Here is a 14,754-nt window from a genome sequence, read left to right on the forward strand (position 1 = left end):
AAATTTGAAAAATGCGAAAATGACCATTTTCAAGGCTTAATAACTCAGTTAATAGTTATTTATGATATAAGTGTTAAAAAGTACACGTTTAAGGCACGCATGTGAAAGTTTGCAGAATGAGCGATAGCGAGTTCTGCAATTCACATGAGTGCCTTAAACATGTAGTTTTTAACACGCATAGCATACAGTATTTTTTCTACAAACGTAATTACAGGGCAATATCTACAAAAAACTTTTACTTGAACTTGACTGACATTCCATTTTTATATTTTTTGACATTACATCAAAATTGCTTATACGGTCAATACGAACTGCAGTGTCTTAAAAATATTTTAAAGCACTAGTGCCTTAAAGTAGCATTTTTAACGCTCGTATGGAGTGCTAAAAATTGCATTTTTAACACGGTTGTAGAAAAAAAAAATTATTTTGAAAGTCAGAAAGTCATAAAATCAAATTTTAACGACCCCCTTCAAGATACTGAAGAAATATTTGTCATTATTGTATTACTAAGCTGTTATTTTTAATTATTAACAATGAGCGCTAGGAGCGTATTGAGGCGGCTGTCAATGTGAGTGCGATTGAGATGCACCATTGGACGGTCGGAATGGAGGATCTTACTCGCACTCACATTGACGGCCGCCTCAATACGCTTTTAGCGCTCATTGTTAATAATTAAAAATAACAGCTTAGTAATACAATAATGACAAACATTTCTTCAGGATCTTGTAGGGGGGGGGGGCTTTAAACTTTGAGTAGGTGACTTTCTGACTTTCATAATAATAGTTTTTAATCGAGTTATTAAGCCTTAAAAATGGTCATTTCGCATTTTTCACAATTGTCATTTCACAAAATCACAAGAGACCTTTGTTGCTCCGAATGACCAAAATAATCTAAAAAAAATTTGTCCGGAGTGAAATAGTTATTTATAAAATAGTTCGTGAAGTATGCTTTTTGCGCACGCACGCGATGTTTAGAGCACGAGCGGGCCGGAGCTATACATCGCCTAAGTGCGCAAAAAGCACTTCACGCACAGTTTCATACAATATTTTATCTACCAAAAAACAAATAAAAAAACTGCAACTCTTCGTCACTGGAATACATTCCTATTTTACAATATTTTAGAACTTTGACATTTAAAAATTCAAACTTCTGTCAAACCACAAAACTGTCAAAACTTTTTTTGTAATTTATTGCTCACATGTCATCACCATGACAAGGCGAAAGTTAGGGATATTTGATTATATGAAAGTGTGCTAAAAAACAGTGCGAAAAAGTAAATCTCATTTAAAATACATTATTACTTCAGGCACACTTTAAACCCTTCATGTACTGCTATCTATATTTACAATTTTCACACAATAAAAACTTATACATAATATGAGGTAGAGTAGATAAGAATTATTTTTGTGAATTTGGTTAACAAAAATTGGTTAAACAATTTGTCGACCGCGATACCGCCTGACACTGTGTATTTGTTATAAGGATGTATTTGTTTGAGTAAGTTTGTGCAAAAAAATCGAATCAGAATAATTTACCTAGTAATTACCTAACGGGGGCGACGTTACAGCCTGGACTAATAAGTAGTTGAAACGGTCAAAACAAAGAGACGCACACTCATCAAAAATGCACGTGAGATTATACTCGTATAAATTATATAATCTACTTTTACTAACAAGAGTTAGGAAGGAGTCAACTTCAACTAGTAAAAGTTTATTTAAATTTTTTAAATAAACTTTTACTGCTCGTTTCAGTTGGAGTTGACTCGAACTAGGAAAAGTCAACTCTAACTGAGAACAGAGCCCCCGCTACCATATGTGCAAAGTGTGCAATGCACACGGGCGTCGTCCTTTAGGGGCGCCAAAACCGAGGGTCCAAAAGTGCAAAAATATTTACAAAAAAAAAATAAAAAAGCAAAAATTAATTTTAAAATAAAAGTTGAGAAATTGAATAGTTCAGTTTTATTTTGTTTGGATCTTGGATGACATTTTTAGTCTTTCTATAAAAAATCCCGCTATAAAAATAACAAACACCCAACTGTAGATAAGAAATACCTAATTAGTCGCTGATTTCGTGGAAAAATTCCAAGCACATTGGTTGAGCAATAGTGTGTGGGCGGCAATTCTATCTCATCGATAAGCCAACGATTCTGCGGCGCTCAAATTATGATGAATCGACAATATTTGAAAATTGCATACCTATCAAATAACTAATTAGACCGGACTGTATCGTCGCCCACGTTGCGAAATTATTCCGATTCGATTTTTTGCACAAACTCAAAAAGAGGTCCTTATAACAAATTCACAGGGTGCCAAGCAGTGCCGTGGACGAAAAATTGGTAACACATTTTTTTTTAAACAAATTCACAAAATAATTTTTCATTTCGAACAAATTTTTTTAGTTGGGTCATTCTGAGTAAAAAAGGTCTCTTGTCATTTTTCACTCAAAATTGGTTGTTGTCGAGTTATATGCAATTTAAAATTTAAAAAATGCTTTAATGACCATTTTCAAGGCTTAATACCGAGTAAAAATTATTATTATGAAAGTCAAAAAGCGACCAAATCAAAGTTTAAAGCCCCTCCTTCAACATTCTGAAGAAATTTTTGTCATTATTTTATTACAAAGTTGTTGTTTTTAATTATTAACAATTATCGCTATAGACCAGACTGTATCGTTGCCCACGTTAGCAAAATTATTTGGATTAGATTTCTTTGCAAAAACTTACTCAAAAAAGGTCCTATAACAAATCCAGGCGGTACCTTGGTCGAAAAATTGTTTAAACAATTTTTTTTAAACAAATTCACAAAAATAATTTTTTTACTTCGAACAATTTTTTTAGATAATTTGGGTCATTTTGAGCAAAAAAGGTATCTTGTGATTTTTCTCTAGAATTTATTGTAGTCGAGTTATATGGTCATTTTCGCATTTTTCAAAATTTTAAATCGCGTATAACTCGACAACAATCCATTTTAGAGAAAAATGACAAGGGACCTTTTTTACTCAGAATGACCCAAGTTATCTAAAAAAAATTTGTTCGAAATAAATTATTTTTGTGAATTTGTTTAAAAAAAATGTTTAAATAATTTTTCAACCACGACACCGCCTGGTACCCTGTGGATTGAAGCTAGGACAAATAATCCTCGGACAAATAATCCCGGAAAAAAAATCCCCACAAATTATCCCTGGACAAAAAATCCCCAGACAAAAAAATTCCAGGACAAATAATCCCCGGACAAAAAATCCCTACAAAAAATCCCGGACAAAAAATCCCTACAAATATTTTTGGACAAAATATCCCCACAAAAAATCTCGGACAAAATATCCCCAAGAAATATTTGCTGCCGAATAGTCCTCTAAAAGTTTTCCCGTGAATGCAATCGGTATAAGTAGATAGCAATCGCCATGAAACCGCTTTTCGATACGAAAATAATGAATAACAATTAATATTAAGCATGAATTGTAATTTCGATTAAGTACCAAATTTCGATTTCCAATTCCATGTCGAAAACTTCAAATTTTACGTGACAAAAAAGTGTGAGTTTTTTCAAAAATCGTGGGAGAGAATGATATGGGGAATGAGCTAAGGCTGTGGGAATCATGTTGTAATTATTGGCTTAAATCTTTTGCTCACTCTGTTTTGAATAAGTATGTCCAGTACATTTCGTATTCGTGATGATAACTGCTGGTCTTGACAACGATAATCTTGATTGTAATCCAAAAAATCTGTTCCTTTTTGTACATTTAGCGTAAAAAATATTTAGTCATCATCATCATCGTCGTTATAACTCTTCGAGAGTCTTTGCCGCGTTTATTATTGCCTTCCATGTTTGTCGGTCCTGTGCCACTATTTCCCATTGACTCACTCTCATTTTCTCCAAATCTCCTCTGACTGCATCTTTCCACCTTTTTCTAGGCCGTCCTACTAGGTCTGGATCCCGCGTATGAAAAAAAAGTTGATTAATAGCAAGCTGAAAATTTGTTAATAGCTTAAGGGTGTCTAGTCAGATAAACTTTGATATATGGGAACGCTGGAACAGGGGCAGTTTTAATTGTGGATCAGGTTAAAAATTTGGAACGGTCAGACCACGAAAACGGCACATTTATTTTGTCCGACAGAATAGACTTAAACTCTTCGAACAGAGATTAAACTCTCATGCAAAAATCAGACTGCTATTTATCACCTGTCATAATTCCTATCATTTGACATATTCTACATGTTCCACTCATTAAAACGCCCATTTGGTGATAAATACCAGTCTGATTTTTGCATGAGAGTTTAATCTCTGTTCGAAGAGTTTAAGTCTATTCTGTCGGACAAAATAAATGTGCCGTTTTCGTGGTCTGACCGTTTCAAATTTTTAACCTGTTCCACAATTAAAACTTCCCCTGTTCCAGTGTTCCCATATATCAAAGTTTGTCCGACTAGACACCCTTAAGCTAATAACAAATTTTCAGCTTGCTATTAATTAACATTTTTTTCATACGCGGGATCCAGACCTATACAGACCTTCTCCCATCTGGTCTCTCCCGGAGTAGCTATGGCTGGTTTGATTTTTGGATAAATTTTTGGCATGACATATTCTAAGGCCAGATTAAACAATGCTGACAACGGATCTCCCTGTCCCAGTCCAGAATTTACGCAGAAACCGTTTGCTATTTTTTCCACTATTCTAACTTGTACAAAGGAGTTACTTAGATGCATTTGCGTTACCGCAGTTAGTTTCTTCTGTACGCCCAATGTGTTGGACGATTAATGTAAAACTTAAAATTTCGGCATGGAATTGGAATTCGAAATTTCGTAAAATTTCGGGAAAACTTTTAGAGAATTATCCGGCAACAAATAATTCGTGGGAATTTGTTGTCCGGGGATTTTTTGTCCAGGGATAATGTGTGGGGATTTTATGCCTATAAAATGACAAGGGGCGCCAAAATCCTTTTTTGCACACAGGCGCCAGTAGTTCTTACGGGGGCCCTGACTGAGAATAAACTTGAACTGTAACATATACATAAAAATAGTGTTTGCAAATATCAAACATGAACTTTTGTTACCAATAACTTTTCCCATGGCTCAATATTCCCAAGATATCATTTTACATATTTAGCATGTATCTACTTAACAACAAGCCAATTCGTTTGTTACAAATTTGACATTTAAATAGCAATCAGATAAAGCACAAGATTATTTATGTACTTGTCTTGTTTACCTTTGACTATAATAATTTACTTACTGACTTCTAACAGGCACTTATTATGACATTACCATTTAAATTGTAGTATCCAACGTTACCTTAATATGTGAGTTCATTGTTATACAAATAAAGTGTTAGAAACTACTTTCCAATAAGATTCAGACAAAAATGTGGAATGTGAAAATTAATCCGTGATTATACAGTATGTCTACTTAAAACCAATAACGAAAAGTATTTATTTTTTAATGTACGCAGAAACTTGAGAAATATAATTGCAAAGTGGCTCAAATCAAGAATCAATGCTACCACCAATATACATAGTTCCAAAGGAAATCAACAAATCAACATATTACAGACTACACTAAACTCAGCTGTCTACGTTTGCTGCGATGGATGTGTCTTAATTTAAAATTTGGCGGGTAAAATTAAGAGGCTACAATAGCGATCAACAGGTAGCAACAAACGCGTTCCAAGATTGCAGCTCTAATTTTGAATATTTTGTCGAGATATTTGGCACACATATTCGTAATATAATAAAGAATGGCGGTACAGAGCCCAATTTCAGAAATATGTTAGTACGTGGAAATTACTCTGTAACTAAATAAAATATTGAAAAAACGAGTCTGTACCGCCATTAAGAAGAAAAAGAATAAACTTTCTTCAAATAAACTTTTTTATCCCATGCCTAGATTTTGTGTAATCTTGGAACTACTAAAATTTTTTATTTCTATCAAGAAATCGAACATATTATAACTAAATAACTAATTAGGCAACATAGAGAAATTATCACTGTCATTTTGACAAACCTGCGTCAGATTTTCTCTAATCTGTTCGGTGCTGTTATCTTTATCGATATCTGTTCAGTGCAGTAGTGTGTTAATTTAAGAATTCGTTATTGTTGTTTCATAGGAAAGTAGTGTTTATTGATAGTTAATTAATTGTATATTAATTTGTTGTTGTATAAGTTGTTAGCCTCTTTGAAAGAGTAGATTGTTGTTAATTGTGAGTTTTAGTTATATGTAGACAGGTAAGTATATTTTACGTAAAAATATTTCGAATTATAATGCGAGTATATAAAGTTTTAGGAGGATTTTTTATTCTAAAAATATTATTAATAGTTTAACAAAATGGAAAAAGTAAATCAAACGAAAAATAAAGTGAAACATTTCAAGAAAAAGTCCATTAAAAACCGTGCCAAATTATGCGAAAATCGAAATTTGTTTCTCTTCACAACAAAGAAATGATTATTTGAAAAGGATTTAAATGGAAATGATTATTTATTATTGTTTTATTATTAGATATTTCATGCAAATTCCTTTCTAAATACCTATCTTAACATTAAATTTACACCCATTTTGGTTTATTTTTGGTAATATCTATGGTACATTCCATGTCAAATCACTCAGGCAAAAAATTTTGGATCTCCGATTTGTCTGAAAATTGGTATATAGCTTTTGCGGGACGTAAAAATAAGATATTTAAGGTCAAAAAATCTTCTTCTTCTTTTTTTCTCAAAATTTTATTTCATGCGATTTTACAGTGGTTTGGTGTTTATTTAAACAAATTTGCATTTTCCGTCGTAAAGTATCAATGAAAAACATATACTCTGGGCTAATTAGCAAAATACAAGGAAAAGTTATTTACCAGCAATTTTATTGCTGGAATCGAATCTTATTATTGTACCTATGTATTAATAATATAGATATGCAAAGTCCGCAGATAGTGTGCTACTTTTTTTATAAACAAAATGGCGCCCGAAAATCGTGTTTTTTTCAATTTTTATATAACTCCCAAGATTTTAACTTTAGACCAAAAATACTCAAATAAGAATTCACCGCAATTAAATTCTGCATAGAGACGTGTTTTTTCTGATTTACTTCGACGAAAACTTTCCCCGGAAAAAGCGGGTTTTTCCAACAAAATCTTTAATTTTCAACTAAACTTTTAGATAAGTAGATGTTAATCAATAATTAAATAACTTGGTAACGTAAAAGCCTTTTTCGTATATATTATAATTTCAGAAGTCTATGGAAATTGAATGAACAGTTTAGCAACAATTAAAATGTTAATTAAAAATTTACGGTCGCTATAATAACGACAATAATTATGATGCATAAGAATAACTATGATTTTTTCATAAAAAGATACCATACCTATCTAATGTACTTTACAGAATTGAAATTGGACTATTTAAGCGGCCTCAGGAATATTTTAAAATTATAAACAATTTTTTGGTTTATAGACAAATAGAATATCTCGGGAAATATTAAACTAAATTAAATTGTGAAAACAGTAATCGAAAGACAGCGGCAGGACGCTTCTTTTAAAAGAAAAAACGTTTAATTATGACGAGTGGTTCCTGAGATACAACCGGTCAAATTTGACCAGAATTTACGGCAAAGATATAAACAATAGGATCGTAATTTTCAAACCATCACCTTTTTACTTTTGTCCTCTTTCTCCACACCAATTTTCATATCTTTAAAATCCTCATAACATATATTACTATAATAAAAACTATCGATAATACGTGTGAAAATTGCCAAAAATAGCAAAATTCCAATAAAAAATTAGGTTGGAGAAAATGTAACCCTCAAAGTTCAAAATCGGTATACGTTAACAAAATGCATTTTCTCGGCTTCCCATTTAGCAATTTCCTTCATTCTTTTTTTGTTCCCTAATAACTCGAGTAGAGCCATCGAACTAACGCATTATTAAATGTCAAACTTGCTTTTGTTTTGTTATAATAGATTAATTTATTTATAAGAACAGAAAATTACATATTTTTTCTAGTTGTAGGCTTGTTTTTAGATAAACTTACTACAAATGTACCTTTTAAAGTTAAAAACATAAATATTCTCATTTGAAAGCTGTATAGTTATTTAAACAATTTTTATTTAAACAAATTAAAATATTGTGTTATAATAAATACATTAATTTATTATAACAAAACAAAAGCAAGTTTGACATTTAATAATGCGTTAGTTCGATGGCTCTACTCGAGTTATTAGGGAACAAAAAAATAATAAAGGAAATTGCTCCATGGGAAGCCGAGAAAATGCATTTTGTTAACGTATACCGATTTTGAACTTTGAGGGTTACATTTTCTCCAACCTAATTTTTGATTGGAATTTTGCTATTTTTGGCAATTTTCACACGTATTATCGATAGTTTTTATTATAATAATATATGTTATGAGGATTTTATAGATATGAAAACTGGTGTGGAGAAAGAGGACAAAAATAAAAAGGTGACAGTTTGAAAATTATGATCTTATTGTTTATATCTTTGCCGTAAATTTCGGTCAACATTGACCGGTTGTATCTCAGGAACCACTCGTCATAATTAAACGCTTTTTCCTTTAAAAGAAGCGTCCTGCCGCTGTCTTTCGAATACCGTTTTCAAAATTTAATTTAGTTTAATATTTCCCGAGATATTCTATTTGTTTATAAGCCAAAAAATTTCAATTATGTAAAGTAAATTAGATAGGTATGGTATCTTTTTATGAAAAAATCATAGTTATTCTTATGCATCGTAATTATTGTCGTTATTATAGCGACCGTAATTTTTTAATTAACATATCAATTGTTGCTAAACTGGTTATTTAATTTCCATCAGCTTCTGGAATTATAATGCATACAGAAAGGGCTTTTACGTTACCAAGTTATTTAATTATTGATTAACAACTACTTATCTAAAAGTTTAGTTGAAAATTAAAGATTTTGTTGGATATACCCGCTTTTTCCGGGGAAATTTTTCGTCGAAGTAAATCGGAAAAAACACGTCTCTATGCAGAATTTAATTGCGGTGAATTTTTATTGGAGTGTTTTTGGTCTAAAGTTAAAATCTTTGGAGTTATAGAGCAAAAATTGAAAAAACACGATTTTCGGGCGCCATTTTGTTTATAAAAAAAGTAGCACACTATCTGCGGACTTTGCATATCTATATTATTAATATATACAATCATAAGATTCGATTCCAGCAATAAAATTGCTGGTAAATAACTTTTCCCAAAAATGGCCTATTCTCCGATAATCAGCCCAGACTAATAGCCCGATCAAGGAACACAAAACTTTACAAAAACCTCAAAAAAATTAAAGGAAGGATGAAAATTTGGGAATAGGTAGTTGAAATTGTCTATTATTATATAAGAAAAAGTTTACAATTCTAAACCGTCTCCATTTTACAAAAATAGGGAAATAAGGGTTGGTTTTTCATTAAAAGTGCTGTATTTTAAAAATAATAAAATAATAAAATAAAATGTAACAGTGAAAAATAAAATAGTCATCAGAGTGATTTAACCTTAAAGATTGGTCTTTAAATTTTTTTTTAGATCTCGATTATTTTATGAGATATAGCCTATTTTTAATAAGGGTTGAAAACCAAAAATTTTTAAAACGGTCTTATTCGGTTAGTTTTGTATCAATGAATCTGAAAATTGGTGAACACTATTTACAGATCTATTAAGGGCTTGAAGTTAACATTTTCCAAAAATTTTCAAAAAAAATTTACGGCCAGTGGAAAAATTTTGGAATTTTTTTTTTGAATTTTTGGAAAAAGAACTGAAAACTTTGGTTTTTCTTGTAAGTATGTACTTACCTGAACGAATTACATGCGCGTGCACGTATCCTATATTATTTTGTTTTTGAATTAAGTTAATAATTTGAAAAACTATAATTTTAAAGTACATACTTGTATTTTTAAGTTAATTATTTCAATATAAACCTATAAAATGAAAATATATCAAAATTTCTCAAAAAAATATTTCTTTTACTAAATATTTATTAGGTTTTCTAAAGTTCATTTAAAAATTAAATTAACTTAATTAAAAATAAATGTACTCTATTAAGAGGCTACATCAGCGCGTCAATATTTTTTTTCGATAGTTCTCCGAACTTTCAACAGTGCGGCAACAGTGTGTCGGCAGTACTACAGTGTCAGTGACACTATACACTATACTATCAGAAACAAAGGCACATAATTGTGATAACAATAATTATTATACTCATAGGCGCGCTAAATGTTGCCATGTCAGTCAAGGCCGATTTCTTGTTATAGATAATCGTTTTTTAGTAATTTCATTGTGACACAAAATCTAGACATGGGATAAAAAAGTTTATTTGAAAAAACTGTATTTTTTTGTTCTTCTTAAAGCGGCACAGACTCGTTTTTTATATTTAATTTAATTTTAGAGTAATTTCTACATACTAACATGTTTCTTAAATTGGGCTCAGTACCACAATTCTTTACTATATTGCGAATATATGTGCCAGATATCTCTACAGAATATTCAAAATTAAAGTTGCAATCTTGGAACGCGTTTTTCGCGCGCTGATGTTGCCTCCTAAGTTATAAAGGATCAAATGAGTATGAAGTACTAAAATGATAAAAGGTGCAATGAAAAATCGTTTATTGTATATCGAACTGGATCGTCACTGTTTACATTTAATTAATTAGTCTAAATTATTCAAAGATCATTTTCATCTTCGTCTAATCTTCATCTTCGTAAAATTTGTGTCTGAATCAACTTCATTTATAATAGAATCAACTGTAAAATCATAATTTTGGGTCTCTTGGCAGCTACCATCTAAACTATTATTACCAGTTTGACAACTTCCGCATGCAGCATGAAAACGTTTCTCCTTTTTTTAATACATATTTTTGTCTATTTACATTCTAATTTCATCACAGTCCAAAAGCATTTTGTGTCTATCATCTTTTCTTTCTTAACTTACACTTTTTAATGTTTTAATTCCATTTTGACAATTACAATTTTTTCGTTATCACATTCTAAATGTTTTTCACAAATAAAACAAGAATTATTATTATTTGTTTCACTGTTCGCACTCATTGTAAATATTTACACAATTATTTTATAACAAACAGATCACTTTTATTGATAATAAGTTATAAATTCAAAAGACAGCCGAAAACGATAACAAAACATTGCAGCGTGAATATTGCTCCAATTTTTTGGGTTATGTTCGTCTACTCAGTCTACTGTGTTTAGGAAGCGCGCCGTTTTCTCTTGTAAGCAATTTTTTCACCTGTGTTTACGTGCCCCATATATTTTTATCTTTGCAATAGGCCTATTGTAAATATATGTAATATGTTATTCAAGCCTTTTTTAATATGTTCCCATATTTTCATTTAAAAAAAGGCTTTCAGAAAAGAGTGGCATCGATTTTATTAAAACATGACATTTTTTTGTAGTTGTTTATAATAAGTGAGCCTTATTTAAAAAGTATTCTATGCATAAGAAAAATGGATATCGCTTTCGAAAGAGTACATTTTCAAGTACCTACAAGCATATTTTTAAAGTTTATTATGAATTTTCAACAAAGATATTATTGATTGAAATCTTGAAAATTGACTTAAAATAAAAATCAAAAAAATATCCATTTTTTATCGCCATACAAATTTTTATCCTTTAAAGTAACGTTGTGCAATTTTAAATCCAAATGTTAATTAGCCATCTTAAAACGTAAGTCTAAAAGGAATTTTAATTTAAATGATTATGTAAATTTTTGTGACAAAAAATATATGTTGCTCTCAAAACTTGTATTAGTATATTTTAAAACATATTTTTCTAAATTAAATAATTTGTAATTCACAATGAAAATATATTTACGTTAAAATTGATATTTTTCTAAAGGTATTGTGTTTTTTTCGTACATTTTATTGTTTGATAAATGCCCCAAATTATCGATTTAAAAGTTAGTTAATTTTAAAATCTGACATTTTTGTTGCGCGCGCAATTCAAATAAGCGCCCCTGTTAAGTACTTTAAAAAGGGCTATAGGTTAGAAACGAATCAAGATGCAAACAAAGTTTTTAGTCAAAATGTTAGGATAAAAGTACCTTGATGATTTTTAAATAAAATTTTTTGTTATTATTGCCTTATTTTCCGAAATACAGCACTTTTAATGAAAAACCAACGCTTATTTCCCTATTTTTGTAAAATGGAGGGGGTGTAGAATTGTAAACTTTTTTTTATAAAATAATAGACAATTTCAACTACCTGTTCCCAAATTTTCATCCTTCCTTTATTTTTTTTGAGGTCAGATTGTTCTTTGACCGTGCTATAATAATATTTTAATAGAAAGGACTCAAAAATGTCAAATATGGCATTATAACAAGTTATTTTGAATCAAAACAAGTTTTGGATCAAATTTTATAGTGTAAAAAACGTTAAAATACCGTTTTTTACATTTTCCTCCATTCCCCAAATACATCATCATCGATTTGGCTGAAAATTTGCCCACAGATAGCCAAAAGATAAGTGGTTAAAAGGATTTGAATTATATTACAATTAATAAAAGTATATATTAGTCCAGTGGGGATAGCATTTGACCTTGAATGCCGAGCTACCCAAAATTTTATTTTTCTGATCTTTAGGGGAGTCAATAGTAGCCTAAATTTAAAATCACGAATGAATTCCTCCGTTACGTTAGCCGCCATCTTGATTTTAAAGGAGAACCTATTTTGCTCAATATCTCCGCCATTTTTAACTTTTCGACAAAAATGGTAAGAACTGAAATTGTTCCAAATAAAGCGTATTTACAATTATTACAATTTATTTTTAACAATTTTTGTCGTGAGGTCGATATTTTCGAGTTAATTGTACTTACAGTAGACGCCTATATTTATGACTATAATATTGCATGTAACTTTTTTGGTATTGTAATATAATTCAAATCCTTCTCACCACTTAAAGTCCTATGTTTTGTCTATCTGTGGGCAAACTTTCAGCCAAATCGATTATGAGGTATTTTGGGAATGAAGAAAAATGTTAAAAACGGTATTTTAACGTTTTCTACACTATAAAATTTGATCAAAAGCTTGTTTTTGAGTCCCTTCTATTAAAATATTATGTTTTTCATTGATACTTTACGATAGAAAATGCAAATTTGTATAAATAAACAACAAACAACATTTTGAGAAAAAAAGAAGAAGACTTTTTGACCTTAAATATCTTATTTTTACTTCCTGCAGAAGCTATATACCAATTTTTAGACAAATCGGAGGTCCAAAATTTTTTGCACCAAAATTGAGTGATTTGAAATGGATGACCCCTATTTATTAATAATAAAATCGTTTTCTATTACTTCCATTTAGCGAGACTATGATATTGTCAAAATATTAATCTTAGATAATGTGAAAGATTACCGCTGTTGCCAAAGTTTATGATACTATCTCCCGAAGTTATATTTTGTTGCTACTCGTTGATCGCTACTGTTTACTCTTAACAATTAACATTACATTACATTAATACATAGTTTCTCACCTTTAGACGTATCGGAGAAGAATGATAACTGTCATTGTTTTATATACGTCTTCTTGTTCCTACTTTATAAACAGGCTCAATGCCTGTTTTACTTCAGGTTTTAGCCTCAATTGACATTGTCTGACCATCTTTTCCTCGGTCGTCCCAATGATCTTCTTCCATGTGGAGATGTGTCTCTTGCTATTCGTACCATTCTATTTTCTGTCATTCTTTATATGTGCTGATTCCATTCTATTTTTCTTCTTTTGTCCACATGTTTATTTCTTCTATACCATATCTCGCTCGTATTTCGTCACTTCTTACTCTGTCTCTTGGAGTTTGGTTTGTTATTTTTCGTAAGACTTTCATTTCTGCTGTTTCCAGCAGTCTTTGTGTTTTTATTGTTGATTTATATACCCTGGTTTTCGTTTTCATTGTGAGGTATTTGTTTCTCCAGATTGTGTTGTTGAGACATCCTGCTGCTCTGTTCGCCATGTTCACTTGTTTTTGTACTTCTTCTCAGTGCCGGATTAACCATTAGGCGGACTAGGCGGCCGCCTAGGGCCCGGGCACTTGATGGGGCCCGCATTCCACGCAAATGCATCAATTAATATTTAATTATTTAAGCAGTTATTTAAAAAAAAATTTAAATGTTAAAAAATTCAAATAGGGCTAACTGAGACAAAAAAAAAGAAAATGGTTAATTTATGATTTCCCATCAAACTCAGTTTTTTGCTTTGTCTTTTGTCAAATATTAGAAAAATACAACCGATTTTAAGACAAATTAAGCAGTTATCTTCAAAGGCATTTTTATATTCCACGTTCTAATCATTCCCTCAATTTGGTAATCAATTTTGCAAGCAAATTTTGATAAAAGCTGGTAATTTTTTTATGGTACGTTTTTTTTTCAATTTCTACCCACCGATGGGCCTTATAGTCCATTCACTCACGGTAAAATATTGCAAAACCTCCGGATTTTAAGGAACCTTTGGATTTGAAACAAGAGCTTGGATTGACATGAAATTTGGTATAAGCATAGCTAACATGTCACATAAAAAAGTGATATTGTGCCAATGTGTGTTTTTGCTCTACAGTTGAGTCCACCCCTTCTCGCGGGTGAAAAAATATACCGTCAAAATACGTCCGGAAGTGGATAAACTGACTAATTCTAAGCAACTTTTGTTCAATAGAGTTTTTTCATCAAGTCAACACATTTCGAGTTATTTGCAAGTGAATATCTTAATTTTTCAACAAGAAATAACACGTTTTTGGACGGTTTTTCGCAAATAACTCAAAAAGTAAG

The 14,754-nt window shown here is 30.8% G+C and overlaps 1 protein-coding gene across 3 annotated transcripts in view; it reads left to right on the top strand.

The window, feature by feature from the left end:
• The window catches only part of LOC114336207 (protein Wnt-5b-like), a 642,835-nt gene that overhangs the window by 490,466 nt on the left and 137,615 nt on the right, over positions 1-14,754 (top strand). The window lies entirely within an intron of this gene.

The sequence above is a fragment of the Diabrotica virgifera genome, chromosome 8 (assembly GCF_917563875.1).
Source record: "Diabrotica virgifera virgifera chromosome 8, PGI_DIABVI_V3a".
Lineage (NCBI taxonomy): Eukaryota > Metazoa > Arthropoda > Insecta > Coleoptera > Chrysomelidae > Diabrotica > Diabrotica virgifera.